Below are 27,212 nucleotides of genomic sequence, written 5' to 3' on the forward strand. Positions count from 1 at the left end.
AAAGAGAAAGTGTGATAAAATGCATCTGCATAGTCACAGCAGAAGCTGAGATGAACTGAATGGAGAGAACATATAAGATGGAATGGGGCACAGCAGAGGGCAATGGAGAAGAAGGAAAAAGGAGAACAGAAAATTCATATGGGCATGAAGATGCTCCAATGTAATCTAACCGAAAGCCAGTGGAAGAAGAAAATAAATGAAAACTGGAGGTTGAGCACAAGGTGCTGAAGTTCCAGAAAGTGGAAACTTCTCATTTTCTCGCTGGACTTCAAGGCCAGAATAGTAGAATTATAAACAGCTTTCAAAAAAGTAATTTTAATAGCAATTATTTAGAAAATAGTTCATAAATAAATAAAGGCTATTCAATCATTATTTAATATTAATTAACAAGTGCAAATTTTAGCCCAGATATTTATTTCCAAACATTCAACTAACTATAAGAAGTGCAATATTTTTGAGTGGAGTAACTCTAAATTTCTGTAATTGGTTGTGATAATTGACATATTTGAGTATTCTCTACTCATAATTTATATATTGGTATATTACATTCCCCCAAATGAATATAGAATTTCTCACCCTCTATGAAATATTATATGTATTTTTGTACATATCCACCTAGAGTGTTTCCCTGATATCAGCACACCATTTTGTATGGTAACATAACTAATCGTTAGATGTTATTTTATTTTTTTATGCCTGATTGGTGAAATTTCCTGGACAATTTGTCTTCTAAACATCATAATAAAGTAATGGTTGTTACAACAACTGTTCAGATACATCTCTATATTATTGTTATAAATATCGCTACCTGAATTCGTCAAATATATGCATAATAAACGAAAAACAATGAATTGATGAATTTTACCCCCTCAGGAAGAGCCATAGTAAATAAAGTTCTAGGTATGTAGTGCTTAAGAATGGTAGCCCACAACTCAGATTCTTACAACAGACTGACAAAGCAAGAAAAGGAAGAAAGCTCTTCAGAAAATCTTAAAACTATAAAAAAAAAAAAAAATTAGTCAAGGGCAATGAGCCAAATAGAACTAGATATAATTAAAAGAAGAGAGAACCAATCTTGACACAAACCAAAGTAACTAGTATTAATACTTTTCACAATACTTTAGGAATAGTAAGCAGAGATGAATGAATCAATGGAAATTTAAATAATATCACTACTGAACTAAATTAGCCATAAAATCAAGTGGCATCAGAAGTGACATTGAAGAAAAATAATTCACCCAAAACCTGTAGCAAGCTCCCAGCATCCAGAGGAAACTGGAAAACTAAGTTAGCCTCTATTAACATAAGGATAGGGAGCATGCGGAGTTGATCAGCATGTCTGTTCTTCAGCATCTCCACAACAAACTGTATACTTAGCATCAATGCCTGACTCTGTTCTTGTTTTCTATCTATTAGTAAGGATGATAGCACACCTACATAACAATTATGACACCTGCATAACCATTGGCTCCCCTAATTATGAGTCACCTTCTATCTGTGATTCTCTTTCTTTCTTTTTTAATAAAAAATGTTTGTAGATTTGCTGTCCATCTGTCTTCATTCTCACCAACATTGACCCTGGTACCAAAGGTTAAAATAAAATAAGGGATAAAATTATTTAAAAAAAATGTTCACATCAATGAACCAAAGTAAAAAAAAAAAAAAAGAAAACAACAACAACAACAAAATGCAATTTACCAGTAGTCAGGAGTATGCATGCATGGGCAAGTATGCCTATGTTTGTGATTGCAGCTATTTCTTGTCATTTCCAAAATCGCAAAGAAGTAAAAAATAATATATTCTAATAAAGGTAGTAACATAGTAACATAACCCCCTGTTCATTTGAAATATCGTCATTGTAAACAATATTCTCAGGCAAGATAGCAACTAAAATGCTGTAACATACAGCCGGATAAATTAAAATTACACAAATGAGGCTCATAAAATACAAAAGCACCATTAGGTGGCTGAAAGACTAATTGAAGTATAATAAACAATGAAAATTTAACAAAAAATGAACTTACAATATGTATTAATTAACTTACATAAAAAGGTAACATAAATACAACAACTCAAAAACATGTATCAACAGTCTTTTCAGTAAATGGCACTGGACAAATCACATACACACACACACACACACACACACACACACACACCACAAAATATACACAACACACAAAACTAAACATGGGGCCTAATTCTCACCTTAAGCAGATCAAATGAAAATAGGCTGGAGATTAAGATTTAAGTGAAATCAGTTACATATAGATAAACAAAGAGCAAATGGTCTCTGTAGCCATAAGTTTCTCTGGTCCCACCCAGCTCCTTGGTCCCATATTTCTCCAGTCCCACAGCCACTTATAAAATAATCACTCAGAGGCTTAATATTAATTGCAAATTATATGTTTTATGGCTCAAGCTTCTTACTAGCTAGCTTTCATAAGTTAACTCAACCCATAACTATTAATTTATGTGTTGCCACATGTTCCATGGCTTAACTGCATCCCATTACATGTTGCTTTTTGGACAGCTTTTCCCTTTACTCTCCTTTCTTTTTACACTATCTCTCTTGGGTTTTCCCACCTGGCTCCATCCTGCCTTGCCATAGGCCAATGCAGCTTTATTTATTAACCAAGGGAAAAACACATTCACAGCATAGAGAAAGACATCCCACAGCAGATCTCACTCATTACATGGTTTCCTAATGTTTATTGCTTAAAATTTACAAACAGTATAGTGACCAATGAGACTCAGGGGGATTGATAATGGGGGATAACTTGAGAAAGGCTGACAAGGTACTAAGGTACATATATGCCAAGAAACTCAGATACTTTACATAGTATGGTGAACTATACATTTTAAAAATTTAAAAAAGTTTTTTTTACTTTTGAGATCAAAAATATTTTAATTTGATTTGAATATTGCACTTTATATATACCATACACTACAAATTATCCTCAATGTTCATAATTTTTATACTTTTATATATTATTCAAAAATAAAAATAAGTATATCTAGGAGAACTCTGGTAAAGTGTTATTTTTAAGAGATAATATTCCATGTTTGTATTATGTTTTGCATACTTCAGTCTCCTCAGAAAAAAGCATTGACCACTATGAATAAATATACAGGAAAATTTTCATGATAGTAATGTTTGAGAAATATCTCATCTTCAGTCCATGGTCAGATCCTGTTTTTAATTTTGTGTAAATGGTATTTGCTGATCAAAGAAAAACAAGGCAAAAAAAAAGAAATGGTTTTTGAGGAAATTTGACAACTTTTAATAGGTATCATATGCTATAAGGAAATTTTTGCCTTGAACCTATAAGGGGACTTTTCTCAATAGTTACATTATTGGCCACTTATCTTTACTAGAATGAATATTGGTTTTACATAAGGGTTATCAGATGTTAGAATAAAGCAATGCCAATTATGATGAATGTCTGTGTTTACTCGAAATCACTAGTCTTCATAATTATTTTTATCATAAGATTAGCAGTGATTGTAAACAAGGTGATGAGAAATCTCCCATAGAATAGGAAATAATTAGAAATAAAAGAGGGGAGAGAATTTGGTGAGATTACCTGATGGTGGAAGTTTTATGTCCAAAAAGCTCAAGAATGGGTGTTTCTTTTCTTTTATTTTGTTGTGGGGTGGTGGTTAACCATAACTGACCACGAGAAACTTAGGGGAAGAAGGACTCTATTCAGTTTTCATTCAGGTCACAGTCCATTCTGGAGGGAAATCAGGGACTTGGAGGCAGAAACCGTGAGGAATGCTGCTTTTGGATGTTCTTTAAGAGCCAGGCTCATTTTGATTTCTTATTCAGCCTAGAACCATCTGCCCAAGAAGTGATGCCATTCACAAAGGGTTGGGACATCCTACATCAACTAAGTCAACACAAACACTCAAAGACATGTCTCCAGGCCAGTATGATGTAGGTAATACTTCACATGAGGTGACTTCAGACTGTGCCAAGCAGTCAGTTAAAGCTAACAATGTAATCATATAACATGACTTTCAAAACATTTTTAGAGTAGCAGTTGGATAGTTATTTGAAAAAGGAATAGGTCTCAAAGCATTTACAAGAATGATCAGTGTTTACTTGAATGTTTCGTAAGAGAGCAGTTATTCACAGAGATGTCCTGGTTTAATATATGAGATATCAGTGGTACAGACATTTTGTTAAAAGAGTGGCTTTGTAAGAAAAACACTACTGAGGGAACTGGTATTTGGAGAGAGAGACATAAAGATTAGGCAGTGAGAGTAAACAAAACTTCAAAGTTAAGGTAGACTTCTTTTGCATGTCAGGAACTAGTAGATAACGTTAGACAAAAATACCTGTGGATAGACTTAGACTCCTATGGGGTTGTTGACATTACAAACTCACGAAGTTTGTATTTTTTTTTTTGTTTGTTTTTTGTTTTTTTGTTTTTCGAGACAGGGTTTCTCTGTGTAGCTTTGCGCCTTTCCTGGAACTCACTTGGTAGCCCAGGCCGGCCTCAAACTCACAGAGATCCGCCTGGCTCTGCCTCCTGAGTGCTGGGATTAAAGGCGTGTGCCACCACTGCCCGGCAAAGTTTGTATTTTAACAGAAGATATTAACCAACACAATCAATTAACACAAATACTTTATAACAATAACACATTTCTCCTCTAGTAGTTGGTGAGTGATCACATGCATCAATACGAAGCTTGCACCTTTTTCTATTTTGTCTTCCATTCCTTTCTTAAGAAGTTATTAGACACCTGGTTAAACATGTCCTTTGAACATTCTAAAGGTAATCATGCCAATAAGAAAACCAACAGCTAAGATATTGATTAAACTGACTCATCATCTTCTATTAATAGACTGAGCTGAGAAAAAATATCTATTAAAATATTTGTTATATTCTCCATTCTTCTGGAAATAGAGAGTGACTGTGACATCTTGACTTTTTCTACACTGTTTTCTTGTCACAGTGCAGCAATTCAGTTATTTTCCTCTTGTATTTTTTTTCCTTATAACAATCACCTTCTAAATTCAAAGACAGGGAAAAACCATTTGCCTTACTAAGACTGTAATCAAAGTGGAAATGAATGAACAACGAGAAGGAGAAAAAAGTTGAAATTTCAAGAATATCCATAAACTCATAAACACAATTTATATATGGCTATATTGTCATGTATATATAGAGTTGAGAGATAGACAGAGGGAGTCTTGTTTCAGTGGAATATGTATGTCTTCATATGCTGAATTATAAAAAAAGCACTGAGAGAATGAATTTTATATTGTTTGATTTTCTTGATAAAATATAAAAGAATCTTGTTCAGAATAAAGATGATATGTTTAGCGTCAGCTAGGGTGTTAGAACATATGTTGGTAAATAGTTTAATTGAAACACAGCATATGTACTGAAAGGTTAATAAATCATAATTCTACAGCTCAGTAATGTTTTACAGTTAGAACACATCTGAGGTCTTCTGCTTCCTGCAGATTGTTTCAAACTGTAAGAAAATGTCATTCCTCATTTAGTAATGACAGAGAACATATAACCATAAAGCACAACTCAGTGAGCCCAGCAGAGAGCTGTGTGCCCAAGTCAAACAGTTAACCTAAATTTCAATGAGTGATAAGGCCTTTTGAATACATTGGGAAAACACATGAGTTTTATTTAAAGTTTGTCTGAACTTAGGGGAAAGGGCACATTGCTTATTGAAGCCAGTTAAAAGGTATTAGCTAACATAATTTTTGATCTGGGAATAAAGGTTATTCTTAGCTCAAGACACGGAGCAAGTCTGTTTGAACTCAAAAATGATGGAGGTTAAGGCAAGAAACCAAAAAGAGGTCTTCAATCCATATTTGGAAATTCATAAACTGAAACCAATTCAAACTCCTGGACTCTTCCTTTCTATAAAACAAAACCCTACTTTAGCAGCAACAAGCCTAGGCTTAAGTGAACACATATGGCTAGAGAGTCAAAAAGGCAGACCTACTTTTCACCTGCTAAGGAAGAAGAAACACTTCCTCAACCAAGGCTTTGCGTTCATTAAAAATCAAAGGTTTGCTTGCAGTTGAGAAAGGAATAGGAAACTGTTTCATGCTCAAATCACAGACCACGGACTGCACCTGGTTGCTCCAGGTAGTGGGGCGCAGTATCCAGCAGAGGCTCCACCCCTGTGCCAGACTGTCATAGGATCTTTTTGATATTAGACAGACTAAAAGAAAAATAATTAAAATCCTTGAACCTTACAAGAATTTTGAGTTTGAAGAGCAGGAAGCAGCAATCTATATATGAAGAGCCCACGATGAGACTACCCTCTCTACAATGTTAATACCATTTCTAGTAGAAGAATGTAGAGAATGCCGAGATACGCAGGCCAAAGGAACAGGTAACAGACAACTTCAGTGACCCAGATTCACCAGTTGATAGACTATTAGCAGTCCACAAGTTAAAAAAAATGAAAAAAATTCAAAAATAAAACAAAACAAAACTTAAAATTGGGGTGGATCATTTTTATGCAAACAAGAATGCCCAAATTCGGCTTACCTACTGCTACATTGGTTCACACATTCTTGATAATTGTTTTACAGGGACAGGCAATCACAACTGCCATGCACATGTGCACACACCCATGTGAAGACATATATAAACCATCTACCCAAACTAAATAAATAAAATACTATTTGTTATTCTTGATTTTTCAGTTCAAAAATATCTAGAATTACTTAAAGTATCTGAAACAGTCAAAAAATAAAGTAATAAATCTGTACACAGAATTCTATTCTAAATCATTTTTGTTAGCTAGAACTTGTGATTAATATTTAAAATCCTCAATTAAAAATGTGGACTGCAGCAGTGCCACATAAGAGAAACTTGCTCCTGGAGTAATTTAACTAAGACCCATCCTAGTCTCTAATAAAGGACAAAAACTGGTATTTACTGGATAACACACTAAGCACTATATGGAAAAGAAATATTTTTGTCGTAATCTTTTACCTATATAAAAAAGTTGATTTTCTGACCTCAGTGACCTAGAACTGCAAGAAAAACCATAAACAGATGTTATCAAGCTATGCCTACGTGTTGCTTTCAGCATTTTCTGTGGATCATTTATTGCTTCCAAGAAGACACTGCTTTTAGCACCACTGAAGCAGAAAAGTCATCATCAATCTTGTCCAGCTGTGAGCTCTGTGAGCTATCATAATATCTGGCCTGGCAAAACGTGCTCATCGCTACAACAGTGGCATAAACATCAGGAGAGTAGCCAGTCACTTTTTGATTGACTTTCCATAGCACTGTAAAAAACGCAGCCCATATTTAAAAACCTTATCAGGCCAAAAGCCTATAGCTAGACAGGTTGCAGTCCTTAAAGGAGAATCTTCATTTGTTGGTTAGCTAAACGGACATAGTATTAAACCTACTCCTAACAACTCATCCATATACCTAGAGAGTAATGCAAATCTCATCCTGCCTCAAAAAACTTTCTATTTGTTGTAGATGGTGATTGAAACAGAAAGCCACAGCTGGCCAAGGTGCACAAAATAATAAACTTCAGACTCTTTAGTCCTGAATGGAACTTATAACCTCTCACTGACATAGATAGGATTTAACAACCACATATCTGCTATAATATCAACTCATGTTCTCACTCCTCCTCTCTGAAGACTTCGCAATCCCACGGCTTTTAGTGATTCTTGGTTCTCTTCACTGTTTAATTTTATTCATGTGCATTCTGAATCATCCAGGGATAGCATTTAAATTCTGCTTCACATAACTAATACATTGTTAAGTTGTTAAAATTCTACCTCAATAATATTTCTCATGTTAATTTATATTCTCTGCTTGATTTTTAATTGTCATTAATTATTTTCCTGCAGGCCCTAATCATTCCTAATGCAGAGTATGGTGTTAGCATAATAAGCAATGCCACCACTTCCTGAATACACACTTGCAAAATGCTCTTATAGAGACCTTCTTGTTTTATTCCCTAAGCAGTTTTTTACTACTCCTTTTACACAGGGTATGCTCCTGTGATAATGTTTAAAATTCAGGATCTTATGAAATTAACCTTTAACTTAATATACTGTATGGCTTTGTTGCTATTGTCAGGGTGTAAATGTACTGCATTTTGTTTATCATTATGAAAATACTACTCATGTGAGACTCACACCAAAGGGTGGCTGTAGTCAAGGACCATTCCAGATGTGACCCAAAATTCAATGCAGAGATGAGAGATGAGAGGTCTCATACCAGGTGATTAGGGAGACAAGCACAGGCTCAGAGATGATCAAGAAAGGGCACAGAGACACGAGGTGCTGGGGAAGAGGAAGTCCTCTTTAGTGAATCAGTTAGAGAGGCATTAGTACTCTAGTGTGTAGATCAACCTCTATGTCCATGAAGGAAGCTCTGGTCAAGCTCAGTGGTTCACAAAACAAACAAATAAAAACACCAGAACACAACAGTGGAAGTGAGTCTTGTTGAGGGTAGTACTTGGTGAGAAAGGGTAGGGTGAGAAGGTGGAGCGGTGATTGTGACTTGGCTGCATTAAATATGCATTTGAAATTCTCAAAGGAAAAATTACTAACAAAACAGAAAATACCACTCATATCTAATTTAATAGTTTTTACTGATAATACTGAAGTCATCTTTTATGATATTATGTTATCTGTAGATTCACTTGAATTACCATGGAGGAAATCAAAGAAGCTTTCAATAAGGTTGACTTAAATGTGTCACTTTTCCATAGTTCTTATAATTTTGAAAATACTATTTTAAAATATTAAATGCAATAGGAGCCTATATATATATATATATATATATATATATATATATATATATATATATTTTTTTTTTCCCCATGGTTTCCTTTGTCCTTTGTACCCTTTAAGAACTGTGTCTACACAACTAATATTGATTCTTTTTATGTTCATAGCAATTCTTCCACATCAAGGTGTATCTTTTTGTGTCAAGATTACTTTTTAACAAATATTTATTAAATTACATGAAATGCTCATTTTCTTATTGCTATATAAATACTACTTTTCTTTTTTAATCATGTAACATGAATTGCTAAAGGGTCTTTCAATAAAAATCCTGAAGCCAGATATTGGAGTAAATGCTGAAAGGTCGGTGAGAAAAAGGAACAAGCCACTGAGACATCTTACCTCTAGGACTCCTCAGCCTGAAAAGGCTTTAATTCCTGTCTCCTTATGCCTTATATATCTTTCTCTGTCCATCCATCACTTTCTTCTTAGTGCTGGCATTAAAGTCACGTGATTTCCAAGTATTGGGATTAAAGGTATATGCCACCATTGCCTGGCTCTGTTTCTTTCTTAGACTGAGTTAATCTCATGTAGTCCAGGGTGACTTTGACTCACAGAGATCCAGCAGATGTCTGCCAAGTGCTAGGATTAAAGGTGTGTGTCACCACTGCCTGGCCTCTGTGTTTAATCTAGTGGTTTGTTCTGTCCTCTGATCTTCAGGCAAATTTTATTAAGGTACACATTACATCACCACATAATCACAAATATTTTTCTACTGAAAAAACTTCATTGACCTTGCTGTCTTATTATTTTACACTTGTGATTCTGATTTTTGTAATTTGTTCTTAAACTTTATTCATTAATTTTACAAAATAAAATTGAGATTGTTTTTCAAATAATGAATACATTGTTTATTCAATTTATTTATTTATTTATTTATTTATTTATTTGTGACTTGACTTTTTCAATTCTTTCATTCTAATGTAGTGCCTGTCTTTTGTGGTAAGATGTAATTCATGGAAGAAAATATGTATACATGTATTTTTTTCTTCCTCTTGATTCAATCTACTAGTGTGAGCTTTTTAATTTGGGTATTGAGACCATTACCCTAGGCAAGACATCACTATGAGGTACATATTGATTCCTCTCATTTTGTTGATTTTGCTATTTTTGTTTTGTCCTTCCTTGGTAAGCTGTTATTCTCTGGCTATACTATTGCACTTGTTTTTCCCTTCACACTGAAACATTACTTCTCCATAAAGCTGACTAATTGGTCACAAGTCCCTTTAGTTTTTTTTGTTGTTGTTGTTTTGTTTTGTTTCTGCTTTTTTTTTTGGGGGGGGGTTCTGTTTTTTGTTTGTTTTGTTTTATTTGTTTTTCTTCTTTTTGGTCATAGAACGTGTTTTTCTTTCTTTCAATTATGACAATAGGTTTTTCTTTGTCTTTCAGAACATGAAATACATCTGTCCATGCTTTTCTGACTTTTCAAGTTTTAGCTGAATAATCTGCTGATGTACTGAAAAGCCTGACTTGATATGCATTAGTAGTTTATTCCTTGTTGCTTTCAATAGACATTCTTTGTTCTGTCTCTTTACCATTTTAATATAATATGATGTTGGAAGGTTCTTTCTGTTCATTACCTAACTTCTTCCTTTAACTGGCTTGGTATCTATTTTCCTAACTCTGGGAAATTTACTGTTATGATTCCTGAGAGATATTTTCTATGCCTTTTAGAATTTTAGTCTTCTCTGTGTTCAGTATCTGTTTGTATATTTGGTATTTTCAGAGTTTTGCTTGTATATTTGAGTTCCCACAAGTATTTTCATTTTAGTTCAACTTTGTTCTTGTTTGATTATTCCAATTCCTCTATATTCTCTTCAAGCTCAATCATTTCTCACTCTATGGATGATAATATCCAAGAGCTTTCTGTTTTATTTACTGTGTTTTTAATTCCCAGAACTTCATTTTTTGTCTTTACTATTTTAATGCCTTGTTGAATTCTTCCTTCATATCTTGCATTATTTTCCTTGTCTCATTAAATTGTGTTCTAAACCAGGTACTAATTTTCTTCTCTAATTTATTTTCATATACTTATAATCAATTGTTGAGATCAGATGAAGACTTGAGTGAATGTGTATTATTGACATGAGCATAACCATGTCAAAGACCCCGATTTCTCAGACTCATGTAGGCAATACCTTCCCCAACTCAGACTCAGAGGAATGGCAAAAGTTACTGTTGATCCAAATATGGATGTTGACTAATGTTTGACCTTAAGCTAAAACCAGTGTGAAGAAAGTTTCAACTATAGCTTCAAGGATGTCTGGGACCTGAGATTGCTCTTCACAGAGTCTCCTACCAAGATTAGCTAACCTTTCTCCTTGATTGTGCTGTACATAATAAACATGCCAAGTTTCTGGGACATTGCTGGTGGGTCTCTGTTAAGGTATATATAGCCTAAGCAAACCAGATTTTCTCCATATTTGTCCGGTTTTTGTTGTTGTTTGTTTGTTTGTTTTGTTCCTCATTGCAGTAGTTAGTTCAATCCCTACATCATGCCAATCATGGAAGGTGGTGTCAGAACAGGAACAGTGACTGTAGGAAACTTGCATTTGATCAATGAAATGCTTCCATGAAAGCACACAAGTAAAAGTTAATGGAAGTTTATTTCTGTGCACCAGGTATAAAAATTTGGACAAGTGGAATCTAGAGATAGGTATTGATGTTGATATGTATGTTGATATGTAGTGATATGTATGTATGAAGGAGATTGTGAGAACTGTAAAAATAAGGTAAAACATTACTGTTTCATCAATTCTTAGTAGTTCAGGAGCCTTACTCTTAGTTTCCAGAAAAGGGGATGGGGAATTTGGCTGTTTGGGGGGAAAAGGAGAAAAATTGATGTGTAGAAACATGGCTGAAGGACCCAAATATATTCCCATAATTACATTAAGTTTATGGAGCCCTACGTGAGATTACATTGATCTGGTGCTGTTTTCTCACAAAGGCCAGACTCAGTCAATTTAGAACACAGGGAAATCCAGCCTGAGTTTACTCCTATGTTTATGATGCAGATGATTGCATGATCTTTTGAAAGCTTGCTATCAAGTTAACATAGTCTTAGGGATATGGAATGAATTTCTTAGTAAAAGGTTAAAAAAAAAAAATGCTGCTGACATTTGCAAGGACTCAGAGGAATTGTGCCCAGACTTTGTGCCTAACTCTTTAAAAAGTAAAGTCCACTTTGTTTGATTCAATAATACAATAACTACTACTTCTTCAGAATAATGCTTGTATACTTAATCTTGTCCCCTGTTTTCACTTTAATTTTCTTACATTATATAATAGTCCTTTCAACAACAGACTTCATATTACAACTGTGGTGCCTTAAGAAGTTAATGAAGTTGAAAATTTTCTACTCTGAAGTGATATCGCTACCAGGCTAAACTCATAGTGCAATACCTAACTCACTTGTCTGTAGCAAGGCTGATGTAAAGAAATCCTACTGTACTGCAGTCACATGAAAACATTCCATTTTATGGAAGTATGTCCAATATATCAATCTTGACATCTGCAATAAAAGCCATGCTTATTACATACGTACTACATTTTGTCATTAGTTTAGTATGTACACTTTATGCTTACATAAATATGCTTAGATTGACTATAAAACAGTATGCCCTGCTGCATCTTCAGAAAAATTTCAGACATCTCTGCATTATATATAGCAATTACCTCATTTTCTTTTTTGCAAGATTTAATCTCACATTGTTTGATCCATTGTGCTTCTTAAGCAAAGTTCACTGTTAAACTGTTCCAAATGGTCATATAACGCAGTTACATAGTGGGCTATATTCTGGAAATTTGTATAATCAAACTTTAAGATATTTGCCCAATAATGAAATTGCCTAATGACCTATTTCTTAGACTGTTATTTGGCTAAATGATCCATAACTGTGTTTGAAGTTTTGTAGTAATAGAATGAAGGACTTTATATTTATTGCCTTTATCTTTTAAATAATACATACATACCATTCATATTTTTTATATTGTCCATATGTCAAACTTTAAGTCTCTCAATTTATTGTTTTCTTCTCTTTTCTCTAAAATGTAAGTTTATGGTTTTTGGCATTTGTATATTATTAGAAACTATTATAATCCGATTTAGATATTATTCCATGGAATGATTTTAAGAGATGAATTGTGGTAGAAATGATATCCTAAGAACTGTAAGACTAAACTACAGAAATGTTTAAATGTTTGGCCTCTAAATGCCAGCGGGTTTTTTTTTTTTTTTTGAGAGATTACTCTTCTACAAATCATTACAACCTCTTATAATGAAGAAAAGTCTACCATCCAGAAAATCTGCATACATTATCAAAAATGAAAGCATAAATATTGAATGGAAGAAAATACAGAAGTAAATATCATTATTCATGATGAGTAAAAAAAATTATCTAAAGTATAATATATCAATTAAATTGTAAAATGTAAGTAAGACTTACTTAAAGGGGAGTTCACTAAAGAAGATTCTTCAGAAACAATTTGTAGCTTGAGATTTGTTTTATAAACAATTGTAGCTTATAATTGTAGATATACAATACATCACACTCTCTGTTTTCTTCCTTCTTTTCAGGAGAACTTGCTGTGGTCTTTAATATCTGTGTTTTCTTATGAGCATATATTGAACTCCTCAATCCTCAAAGGTGATGGTATTAAGTAGTAGAATTTTGGAAGAATTAAGTGATTGTCTTCATGGGATTAGTGTTATTAGAGGCTGCAGAATGTGAGAAAGTCTCTCTGAACTTGTGATGACTCAATAACAAAACATACCTGGAAGCAAATATAAAACCATCAAAAGATATTAAATCTAACAGAGCTTTGTTCTTAGAGTCAAAACTCCAGAATTCTGAAAAATAATTTTGTCTATATTAGAAACACATACTGTTTTATATTTCTATAACATCCAGAAAAGACAAAGACAATGCTCAATCTGTGAAGCCTTTGAGGATACAGGAAGCTTGAAGGTGAGAGAGTTTTTAAAAAGCATTGAAAATAATAGGTCATACAATAGCTGCTTTGGGAGATCTGAGTGTAGCAAGGACAGTTTATACTCTCTTGCTTCTAGATAGATCTTACCTGAAGAGAGCTAACATCTACCTTCACTAATCTCACACATGTCTTTGTACAAATGAAACAACAGAAAAATTTAATGAAGTTTTCTGAATTTTAATAATAGTTATTTCTAAGGGACTTTTGAATTATGAGCATATAAATATACTTTTACTATTATGAGTTACTATTTTTAAAGTTAATACTGTATAGCAACATTAACATGTCTAGAGTCAAATTTTGTGTCAAGTTCCTCTTAAGGAATAAGTATTTTGTATCTGTGACCACATTACTTTAAATTTGCCTTTTCCTTCTACTGTGTAGATTTTCATCTTCATATGCCTCAACATCTATGTCAATTCTTGCTCTCATCTTACCAGCTGAATTCCTTCCATCACATTTCTCTCTTTTCTTTTCTTTTCTTTTCTTTTTTCTTTTCTTTTCTTTTCTTTTCTTACCTTTCTACCTTAAGTAGTGTTATGATCAATTGATGAAGGTCTGAGACATGTATTTGTCAAACTCATGGTTACCATGGCCAGAAGTTTAATTAAATAAAAAGTAGATTGGTTAATCACTTGAGTTATTGAAGCAAAGTGCTAGAGAGGTCCACAGAAATCCACAAAGATACCTCCACAATAGACTACTGGCAATGGTTGAGAGAAAGCCCAAACTGACCTACTCTGGTGATAGGATGGCCAAACACCCTAATTGCCGTGCTAGAAACCTCATCCAATGACTGAGGGAACCAGATGCAGAGATCCACGGCCAGGCCCCAGGTGGAGCTCCAGGAATCCAATTGGTGAGAAAGAGGAGGGATTGTATGAGTGAGAATTGTTGAGACCAAGATTGGAAAAAGCACAGGGACAAATAGCCAAATGAATGGAAACACATGAACTATGAACCAATAGCTGAGGAGCCCCAAACTGGATCAGGCCCTCTGGATAAGTGAGACAGTTGATTAGCTTGATCTGTTTGGGAGGCATCCAGGCAGTGGGACCGGGTCCTGTCCTCAGTGCATGAGCTGGCTGTTTGGAACCTGGGGCTTATACAGGGACACTTGGCTCAGCCTGGGAGAAGGGGACTGGACCTGCCTGGACTGAGTCTACCAGGTTGAACTCAATCCCCAGGGGAGTCTTTGCCCTGGAGGAGATGGGAATGTGGGGTGAGCTGGGGAGAAGGAGGAGGGAGGGGTGGCACGGGACGGGGGAGAACAAGGGAATCCGTGGCTGATAGGTAAAATTAAATTAAATTATAAAATTAAAAAAAGAAAATAATATGATACTTTTCTTAATTAGAATGAAAATGGAAAGACTTGCAATAATAGCTGTGGCTTTAGGTTGAAATTAATATGAGAATAGAGAGAGTGGGAATGAAGGTTTGCCTGTGTAGTTTTACCTTATGCTTATATAATATTAAGTAAGCTGGAGTTCAGTACTAGTTTTCAAATCCAGTTATTCATAGAATAGAAACTGTTGTCCATGGATAAGTTAATTAAATTAATTTACTTCAAAGGCATCTCCAAGGGTCTAGGATCATGTAGAGGAAATAAATTCGAATTAACTCTCCTAATTGTGAACTACAGACTCCTTTTCCCATGATCATTCCAGAAAAAAAAAAAAAGTTCCTACTGAACTGTTATTACCCTACTGACTGCCCAAAGGGAGAATTATCCCCAGGGGTAAAGTAATGAAAGTGAATTTGGGATTATACTTACGTCTGATCCCTGTTGGTTACTTGTCTCTCTTTTGGTTGCTGTTCTAGTCCACGTGTTTTGTGTTTTTCTTCTTATTTTTAAAAGTCTTCTGGAACTAGTGTGCTGACACCAGGATCGATGACGTGAGTTCCTGAAAACCAACTCCTGCAAATTGTCCTCGATCAGCATGACCATTGTAACTACACGCACACACATACACACACACACACACACACACACACACACACACACACACACACACTTCCATGCATGCACATGTACCCACAATCACAGGCACAAAAAAAAAGTAAACAAGTAAATATTTAAAAAAAGAACAGAGAGTGAGAAGACCTCAGACGGTAGTCTTCAATTGTATGTTTTCTCAACAGCAGATATGGTGGAATTATTCATTTTCCCTCTAAAAAGGATTTTTCATAATAATATATCTATGAAAGAATTGGCTTTAACATTTTAAGCGTATTTTTAAAACTCACAACATATAAGAATGATAAAACTCTGAATCATACATTTCAAAAAAGAATCTGAAGTTACATGTGTGTGTTTATGTTGCATAGCTGCTATTTCCTTCATTTTAATAAATTTAAACAATTGCATAAAAATTTCTTCATATTAAAGTAGACCAAATTACAAAAAAGTCTCTACAAATACATTTAATTTTTCCTCGAAATACTAGTTCTGACTAAGTTTATAAAATGTAACTAAAAATTTATTTCTGGAATTTAACTTTAGCTTGTCTTTATTGAGGTTATCACTTTTCTGTTTACTGAGATTTGATACATGCAATACCTTCACTCTAACACAGGGAAGATAAATCACAAATAAATTATATGATTTCAAGTACAACTTGAAGTAGTTCATTTAAAATATATACAGATATATTCAGATAGATAATACATGCTGATATATTCAGCTATGTTTACTTTTACAAAAGTCAATAATAATCTTAAGTTAAACAGTAGAATTATTTCTTTTAGTTAATACAAAATTCAATTATTATATTAAAGTGTTAAAAAATTACCTAGGAAAATGTCATTTATAATAAAAAGAGGAAATCATTTAAACAAAACAGTACCTTCTCTCCCAGGAAAAATTTAAAAGAAACAGGACTCCATGACACAGAAAAGCAGAAAATGAATGATAGCTGCATTTTTTGAGGATAGTCTTGGATGCATAGGATTTTCCTTGCCAGATGATATACATCATAAGATACATCATATGATATCTTATGATACACATCACAAGAGTGTATCTCAGTCTCAAATAACTAAATCAAAGCAAACTAAACAAAAAACCATACAAAAGGCACAGTAGACAAAGGGCAGTCAAAAAAACCATGAACAAAATGAATACTGGAGGAGATATCATACCACATTTCAAATTATACTACAGAGCCAAGAAAATAAAAATGGCATGGCACTGACACAAAACAGACACATAGCTCAATGTACTAGAAGGGAGAACCTAGGAGCAGGACTACACAACTACAACCACTTCATTTTTGACAAAAATCTGTAAGGTGCACGTTGTAGAAGAGAGAGAATTTTCAGTAACTGGTGCTGAGAAAACTGGAAATCCAGATATGTAAGGATGAAACTAGATTCTCATATCTCACTCTGAACAAAACTCAACTCCAGATGGATCAAAGACCCTGTACTAGTAGAGAATAAAATATTGAAGATGTTTCAATGTACATGCACTGGGAAGAATTTCAGTAGGAGAGCACTGAATGAGATTCCAGTAGGATAGAAAATAAGATCAACGTTAGACAAATAAAATCTTATAAAACTAAAAAGTTCTGTACATCAAAGGAAGCTACCAATTGATGAAGAAGCAGTGAACTTAATGAGAGAAGTTGTTCCAGATAGTCCTCCAACAGATGATTGATATCTAGATCATATACTGAAGAAGAGCAAAAACCTAAACATTAATAAAATAATAAACCAATCAAAACGGTCTATGGAAATTAACAGCAAAATCTCAAAACAAGCAATATGAATGTCTCATAAACATGTGAAAAGGTGATCAACATCTTCAGCCATCAGTCAAATGCAGATTAAAACTACTTTATCATTCTATCTCACCCAAGTCAGAATAGCCTTCATCAGGAATCCAAGTAACAACAAACGCTGAAGTGGAAATGATAAATCAGAAATTTCTTCATGTTGTTTGTGGGAGTGTAAACAAGAGCAGCCACATTGGAAACCGATCTTGGGGTTTCTTAAAACACTAGAAATATAATTACCATATGACCCAACTATTTCATTTCTTGGCACATATCCAAAAAACCTTGTAGCTTACTACAGGGATACTTGTATAACCCTTTTCACTGTTGCTCTTATTCGCAACAGCTAGAAAACTGAATTAGTCTAGGTATCCATCCACATAATAATGGGAAAGAGAAATATGATACATACACATGAAGGGATGTTACTCAGCTTTAAATAAAAAAATGCAATCATGAAAATTTCAGGTAAATGGATGAATTTTTTCTATTTTTCCTATTCATCCAGGAAACTGAATGAGATAATTCAGATCCAGAATAAAATAGATGAATATGTTTTATCTCATGTAGTTAACTAAGTTCCAAATATTTTACTTTGTGTATTTAACTCGGAGCACAAGAGGAAGCCAGTAAACTAGAAGTGGACTACGAGGTTAGGCATTAAAGGTGAATGGATGGCAGTGGACAGGTAATGAAAGTAGAGAGGGAGAACACTAGAGATGGGAAGATTTAAGTGGGAAAGGATTCAAGAAGGTGGGATAAATCATTGTGATAGAGGAAGGGTATACGAGAAATTCATGTGGCAACCTATTATCTTGCAACAAAATTAAGAATACAATTAAAGGGATAGTATTACCCCTTATGTGGAAAGAGATAAGGAATCCTAAATGTTAAAGGATTAAATAGGGGTGAGGCAAAGGAAGAGGTAGCAGGTAGATTAAACAAAGATAGGGATGTATTAAAAAGTGTGATGTAAATGTATGAGTTCATTAACTAAAATTAAAATATAATTAACTAAGAAAATGGAGTTTGAATGGGAATAACCTGTATTGGATGAAAGTGCTACTCCCTGAAAACACGGGATTTTAAGGCAAAATTTGGTTATGAGATGTAGATTATCTTCATTTCTACAAGTTTTTGTTTTACTTTTGTTTTGCTTTTGTTTTTTTTTTGTTGTTGTTGTTAATGACAAATCCCACAAAAACTTGAAAAATAAAACAGGCTATCACTGTTGTCTTTGGTTACCAATTATTAACTAAGAGCATGGTATTATCCTATGGCTGAAGACAGCATATAGTTTTCTGCAGGACTTAGAGAAATCAATCTCAAACTGACCAGTAAACTTCTTCCCTGCTGTGTAGCTTTCATAGAGCCAAAAAGTGCTAAGCAGACTAACATAAGAGAAAAATACTTGATGGCTTACCCAGCACAGGACCCTGCATGCTGTAAGACAGACCTGTCAGACAAGATGTGCTCACTGATACAACAACAGGTAAATAATCTCTTTCTATTTGGAGTTCAGGGTGGCACCACAGGAGATCATTAATTTCTGGTACACTGAACATAGTCAAAAGCCCATGGTCAGGAATGTCATAAGACCTAGGGTAAAACATGCTTTGTTTGTTTTGCTTTAGAGTCATGTAAAATATCTTCTAAATGTCTATATCTATACCCAGAGACCTGTGATGCTTACAACCTTCATCAGGGACACATCTTATGACAGTGGAAACTAATCAATATAATTAGTCAAAGCACTTAAAATAAATATTTGTGAAGCATCTTTATCAAACTCCTGCCATCACAGAAGAGGAGGGGGGGAAGACAGTGTAAGCTACAGGATGGGAAAATTTGCTGAGAAATGATGTCTTCTAGACATGACATGGTAATACACTCATGACTTCACATCTTTAGACACCTGTACAAGATCAAACCAACCAAACTTCTAGCATAGAGAAACAGCTTGAGAACCCCTATCCTTCACTCATGTAGGAGTTCCTGGAAAGGTAGACTCATTCTCATACTGGAGTGGGGCCACTAGTAGGTTGTTTATACTTCCATGTATGATCCCACTCCATCACATATGTGCAACACTAAATGGACTGAAGAATTTTTAGTTTTTTTTTTTTTTGAGACATGAAGTTGGGAAGGGACATATTTGCTGAAATAAAGGAGAAGTTGCAGAGGAGAACTTGATAGTTGATGTGATCATATTTCATTGTATAATGCCAGAAAATTCTTTCAAATTAAAAGTCAATAATGATAATAATGATGATGCCGACCTATGTTGCAAACAGCAAAGAAACATGTAGATAGATTCATGGATACTGTAATATGATAGAGGTTGGACAAGTTCAAACTAGATGCCCCAGCAATGGCAATTGAATAAAAAAAAATTGGTGAACACAAAGAAAAGACGATGGCTTACATAATGATTTTGTATTATGTTTGTTGTTGTTTCTATGATCTAATGTGTTTCATTAAAACTGTATACAAGAGTATTACATGGGCTATTTGTTCACCAGAGCATGTGTACCTTACCAGTGTTTATATCACTGAAGCAAATGCCTCTTCCTTACCCACTGACTGTTATCTGAATGTAGGTTCTCAGAGTAGAATGAGCATCTAATGAGGTACTTCTTGTTCCATGACAGAGTATAAATAATCCTAACATTGGGGGGATGATGAGCAAGTAACTACAGCTGTACTCCTCCACTTCTTCCAGTTCTTGCATCCTTTTTTGCCTCATTGTCTCCTGACAGAGAAAGTTACATCCATGTGCTGATAGCTATTAGACATTTGCAAAATACTTTTCTTTTTGAGTTCTCTAAGATGTTTTAAGCCAATTCCAGAACTATTTCAATAATAACTTTAATGTAAAAATATGAAGAAAATTTAAGTCAAAAAGTGGGAAATTGTTTCCATGGATCCTTTGGAAAACAGTTATTTTTATTTTTTTAATTCTCATTTCATCAGCTGCATTGATTTCTTGAGGACACAGAAATATTCTTCTATGTTCACTTAATGCCAAGAGATCATAGAAGTTAGCAACTTCCAATAATTTTGGCTGTTTCTCACTCAAAGACTTGGATCAAGCCATTTATGCTATTTGTCAAATTATTTTTCTTAAACCCTGATTACATCTAGGATACACTGTTGGCATCTGACACAATTCTTATAATTAGTCCAAAAAATAAACTTAATAAAAATGAATTTGGAAATTGCTGGAGAAACAACATCATTAAACTTGGCAAGATCTATTAGTTACTCGTAATTGGGCAACCATAAGGCACAAATAATGTTTTAGGAAAACTGAAGTGTATTCCAAATTGTATGAACATACTGAATAATGTAGTGCTACTTCAGTCCAGTTAAGACTATAAAGACATTCCACGTGTCAAATCTGTACCAAGTAACACTTTGAGACCAAAGTACAACAAACATTTTCTTTCATGTTTTTTACGAACTTTTCCTTTTAAATATTTATTATTTATATTTGATTCAGAAATGATCTGAAAATAATATCCTACAATTGAATAACAGGTACATAAATCTCATATTTCGTTTGGTAAATTGAATTAAACATAAATTATTAAATTTAAATACCTTCTTATTATGGAATTTATAACTCTAAAACCTTTTTTTCCATAATGGAAAGTTTGTATGATAGTTTCCTCTTTATAACTAAATTCCTCTACATGCCAGTGTCATAGTGAGATAGATGACTTAATGTAATTGCCTTTCCCCTAATAATGCAATTATTGACTGATTTTGACTGTTCCATTATTTAAAGTTCTATGTAAGATACTTTGTCAATATATAGTTTTAAATGATTTAGTCCTTTGTTTTAAAACTCTTAATTCTTGAAGCAGGTTGTAGGATGAAGAAATAAATTCCATCATGATGTTCACTAAAATAAAAATGATGTTCAATAACCAGCTCAGGTTTCATGTAATATATGCAATCAGTGTCCTCACACTAAATGACTATGTGCATCAAGAGGAAAGGAACTTTATTTCATGGGCCAAACTTTCAATTACTTTTTATTTACTATGGATAATTTACATTGGTTGATCTGAAATAGTCCAATATTAGAACAATGAAGCTTCACAAACCACTACCTAATGGCACACCTCTCAGGTTTAGTATGCTGTAACATGGAGGTCAGAGCAACAGATTCTGCACAGAAGGAATTGTGAAATCATTCTTCAGAATGAGATTGACTAGGAAGGAGACTCATAACGTGGAAGAAGGGTTTGTAATGAGACCTTGAAGTGGAGAAACATTTAAAGGAAGAGATAATGCTAGCTGTCCCAGTTTTCTGCTCTGTTATTGTGATAAAACACTATCCAAACACAACTTAGAAGAAGAAAGGTTGCATTTGACCTAAAGTTTACAGGCCATAATGAAAGGAAACCATGGCAGGATCTCCAGATGGAAACCCAATGATAGAAACAGAAGCGGAGAGCACAAAGGAACATTGTGTACACATGGAATCTTCATGATTTGCCCACATTGCTGCTTTCTGATACAACCCAGAACCACCTTCCCAGGGCTGACACCACCCGTAATGGACCCTCTCATGTTAATATTAAACTAACCAGCACCATATTACCAGAGCATGTATGTATTTCAGAGCCCTGAAAAAAAAGGAGTGAAATAGAGACAGACAAAGAGGGGATGGAGAGCGAGAGAGGAGACAGACAGACAGAAAGAGACAGACCGGGTGTGAGGTTCCCTTCAGACTCTGTCGAGGAACTTCATTATCAGTGAGAGCTTGAAGTGGGAGAAGGTAAATAACATACACAGCCTGATGGAGATCCTGAAGGGAGAAAAGGCCTTCCATTTTCCTGAGAAGTACAGGAATTCCCTTACTTCACAGATTTTCAAAGAGTGATGGGAAGACTCTTCTCCAACACAGAGAGTCCTGCCTCTAGGACCCAGGCCCTGTAGCATAACTCATGCCTAGCAGAATTATTCATAATAGACAGAACCTGGAAACAACCTAGATGCTCCTCAACTGAAGAATGGATAAGTAAAATGTGGTACATATGCACAATGGAATATTACTCAACTGTTAAAAACAATGACATCAGGAAATTTGAAGGCAAATGGATAGAACTAGAAAATAACATTCTGAGTGAGATAACCTAGACTCAGAAAGACAAACAGGGTAGGTACTCACTCATAAGGATAACCAGACTGCAATCCACAGCTCCAGAGAAGCTAGGTAACAAGGAGGACCCTAAGAGGGACACATGCATGGATCACCTGGGTAGGGGAAATAGATGAGATCTTGATGAGTAAGCTGGGAATGGAGGACAGGCAATGGAGTGTAGAGGATGGGGAATGAGAACATAAGGGAACAGGATGGTCCAGCTGGAACAGGGATGGAGTGGGGGAGAAATGAAAGAGATATAATGATAAGAGGAGATGTCATGGGGCTAGGGAGAAACCAAGTGCTAGGGAAGTTGTCAGGAATCCACAAGGATGACCCCAGCTTAGACTACTAGCAATAGCGGAGAGGGTGCCTGAACTGACCTACTCCAGTAATCAGATCAGTGAATATCCTAACTGTCATCATAGAGCCTTTCTCCAGTAACTAATGGAAGCAGATGCAGAGATCCACTGCCAAACAGCAGACCGAACTCCAGGAGCACAATGTAAGAGAGAGAAGAGGGATTCTATGATTAAGGGGCATCTAGATCATGATGGGGAAACCTACAGAGACAACTAAACCAAACTAGTGAGAACTCAAACTTTAGACCAACACCTGTGGAGCATCCACAGGATTGGACTAGGCCCTCTGCATAAGCAAGACAGTTGTGTTGCTTGATCTGTTAAGAGACCCCCTGGTTGTGAGGAAGAGGGAGGGGCTTGGGTCTGCTTCTACTGAATGTACCAGGCTCTGCTGACTCCCCATGGGAGGCTTTATCTTTTTGTATGAAGGAATGAGGGGAACAGGCTGTAGGAGCAGAGGGAAGATGGACATCTTTGATTGGTATGTAAAATGAATAAAAAATTTCTTAATTAAAAAAAAAAGAGTGATGGGAAATTCTATGCTGCTTGATTTAGCCTGTGCTGGCCTAACATAAAACTATGGTGATATTTTATTTGTGCTGAAATGTGATTTTATTTGTATGTTAATAAATAAAATTATCTAGGGGGTCAGAGCTAATAGCAAGCCATAGCAGAAGTCTGGCAGTGGTAGCACAAGCCCTCATTTCGATTACATGGCAGGCAGAGTCTGTGTGTTCAAGGACACCACCAGTATGGAGACACATGCCTTTAATCTCAATACCAACTATAGAGACCTGGAGGTCTGTATAGACAGGCAGTGATGAGGAGGTCATGTGGTTGGGTTTACAACCAATGAGAAGGCAGAACAGAAAGTCAATAAAAAGACAGACACACAGGAAGTAGGTCTCTTTCTCAGGGGAACGACGGCAGCGGCAGTGGGTGGTAAGAAGGTGGTCTTGGTCTCAGCTCTTGGCTACTGCTATCTGACCTCTGGGCTTTTAACTCTGCATTTAGCTCTGTGTTTCTTATTTGATAAAAAGTTTAGAATTACATCTACATAAAACAGTCAGGTATTAGGTTAGGCACTAAATGTACCTTGCACTTGCAAGGGGGAGGGGAAGACCTTTCTTTCCTTTTGAGATCTGTCCGTTTACCTTTTATACCAGTGGTGTCAGTTCCTCCTAGGAGAAAAACTAGTGTGGGAGGTAGTGGTCTGTGGCTTGTGTTCTACAAAAGAGAGAAGTCTACAGGGTCTGTGATCTAATTTATAGCTCATCACAAAGATGGAATTATCTTCTAGGTAGGGGAAGAATCACTCATTCCGTTCAAAGTTTGTTCAGAAGTTGCTTTCAGAAACGTCACTGCTTGCTCTATTTTGTACAAAAGCCAACTGATATCAACTAGTACTATGGGTCAAGAAGTATTTGCCAAACATTTTCGGGTTCTGTGTCTCAGAACAAAGAACCTGTCAGAAATACATATCTAGTAGCAAACAAAGTAAAGAAATTTATTTTTTTAAAAGATTCCCCTCCAGTAGAGGAAGCAGCCAGAATAGGGAGAAACTTTAGCATTTCAGTAGTTCCAATGTACAAAGGCTTGGAGGTTTGAGGGTCGTTTGCACAGTGAAGATTTTACTGAATTTGCTCCATATGTTACATGTAGTTCTACTTACAAGTAGACACATTGTGTGTTTCAGAAGCATCTTAAATCTCTACCGAAGACTAAGTATTTTTATTCAAAAATACACCAGAGTGCCTCTGCCCCTGAGCCAGGGAAGCAAGGGAGATTTAGTTGCACTTGGCTGGGGTTAGAAGGAGGCTTCAGACTTTTTAGTTGCCAACTTGTTTCTTTCATATGATAATTTCATAAGACTTTGAGTGGGACATTTCCAACTTCACTCTACCCCATTTGCCTGCATCTGTAGCCACTATCTCTACATGACTCCATTACTTTTAACTATAATTTAAAATATAGTTCATTTGTCTCACTAGCAGGAGAGCATTTCCACCATTATGGAGAATTCTCTTGGGTACTGTGCATCCTTAATCTACTTTATTCTTGTGCAAAATGCTTTCCATGTTGTGATATTATGTTATGCATCTTCCCATTTATCTGCTTAGCTCTATTTGTCACTGCAAATTTCACAAAGTAATACTAACCTACTAATACTCTGCTATAGGGATAGCTGTCATTCTGTTGGCTGTTGTTCACCCTTCTTCAATGTATTCAATTCTGCTCTGCTGTGTTCTCTTTATATTAACAACTGTCCTTCAATTACTAGCCTAGATTCTGTTTCCCTGGAATGATGAAGATGGCTCTGCCTCTGTACTTTCATTCTCAAATCACTCACCTGTGATTTCCTACCATTCAGAAATTATTTTTAACGATAAAAAATTGCTGACTTCATTCCAATTTATGTCATTCCCAGGCAATTCACTCAGTGATATACATATATTGCAAACTGAATACAGAATGACTCTGAAGAGCCAAGTCTTTAAACTATAGTAGTAGATAACAACGTGTCTCTGCTTGACAGAAATTAGTGTTTTGACTCTTCTCCCAACTTTGTTGGTGACGAGGCAATTGACAAAATGTTTAACCTTTTCAACCTCTTTTAACATTTTCAAATTGGCTACTAAAATATTTTTAGGTTTCTAGGGGTATATTTTAAACCACATTACAAAGCACCTGAAATTTTTTCTCAAGTAAATATTAGTAAACTACTTCTATGTTATTTTTTTTTTTCTGAGAAATTATAACACCAATTTCTCTACTTCTATAAATGTACTTTAAATCTACTGCTCTCATTGTTCATATATAGTTTTTTTATGAGTATACCTCGAAATATTTTATTGATTTCAGTCCTGGAGTGTTAATTTATTTATAAGTCACAAAAGTATATTCATTAAAACATGTTTAACCATTGGGGGTGGGGAAAGAAAGTATATCCCCACATATAAGCATGCATATACATAATAAACGGAAAAACTAAGGAATCCTAGGATGTATGAATAGAGATGTCCAGCAATTGTCTTCTCAAAATAGAAGAAATAAATGAGATAGATGGCCCATTTTAAGGTGAGTGGTTCCAGTCAAATTCAGGAAGAGAGGCTGCATTTTAAGACTCTGAGAGACCTGATACAGTCCAGCAGGAAAAGGCATTAACTGTCTTGGTGACCACAGCCCTGGCTTCCCAGAGTAGCATGACCCCTGCAGAAGAAAGGGTAGGAAGAAGAGTGTTAAAGGATCATATACAGCTTTGTTTCTTCCTTGTTTTTGTTTTTGTATCTTGAGACAGAGTTTATCTGTGTAACAACCCTGGCTGTCCTGGAACTCACTCCATAGATCAGGCTGGCCACGAACTCACAGAAATCTGCCTGTCTCTGCCTCCCTAGTGCTGTCATATACAATTTTTTTCATCTGGGCCACCAATATGTCTCTTTAAGTTATTGATGCAACCTCTAATTTTTTTTTTAATTTTTATTTTGCAATACAATTCAGTTCTATATATCAGCCACAGATTCCCTTGTTCTCCCCCCTCCCGCTCCCCTCACCTTCCCCCCAGCCCGCCCCCCATTCCAATCTCCTCCAGGGCAAAGCCTTCCCCACAGACTGAGATCAACCTGGTGGACTCAGTCCAGGTAGGTCCAGTCCCCTCCTCCCATGCCGAGCCAAGGGACCCTGCATAGGCCCCAGGTTTCAAACAGCCAACTCATGCAATGAGCACAGGACCCGGTCCCACTGTCTGGATGCCTCCCAAACAGATCAGGCCAATCAACTGTCTCACCCACTCAGAGGGCCTGATCCAGTTGGTGACCCCTCAGCCATTGGTTCATATTTCATGTGTTTCCGTTTGTTTGGCTATTTGTCTCTGTGCTTTATCCGACCTTGGTCTCAACAATTCTCTCTCATATAAACCCTCCTCATTCTCGCTAATTGGACTCCCAGAGATACCACCTTACGCCTGTCAGAATGGCTAAGATCAAAAACACTGAAGACACCTTATGCTGGAGAGGATGTGGAGCTAGGGGAACTCTCCTCCACTGCTGGTGGGAATGCAAGCTTGTACAACCACTTTGGAAATCAATATGGCGATTTCTTAGAAAATTGGGAATCCA

Source organism: Peromyscus eremicus, chromosome 16_21 (assembly GCF_949786415.1).
Source record: "Peromyscus eremicus chromosome 16_21, PerEre_H2_v1, whole genome shotgun sequence".
In the NCBI taxonomy this organism is placed as follows: Eukaryota; Metazoa; Chordata; class Mammalia; order Rodentia; family Cricetidae; genus Peromyscus; species Peromyscus eremicus.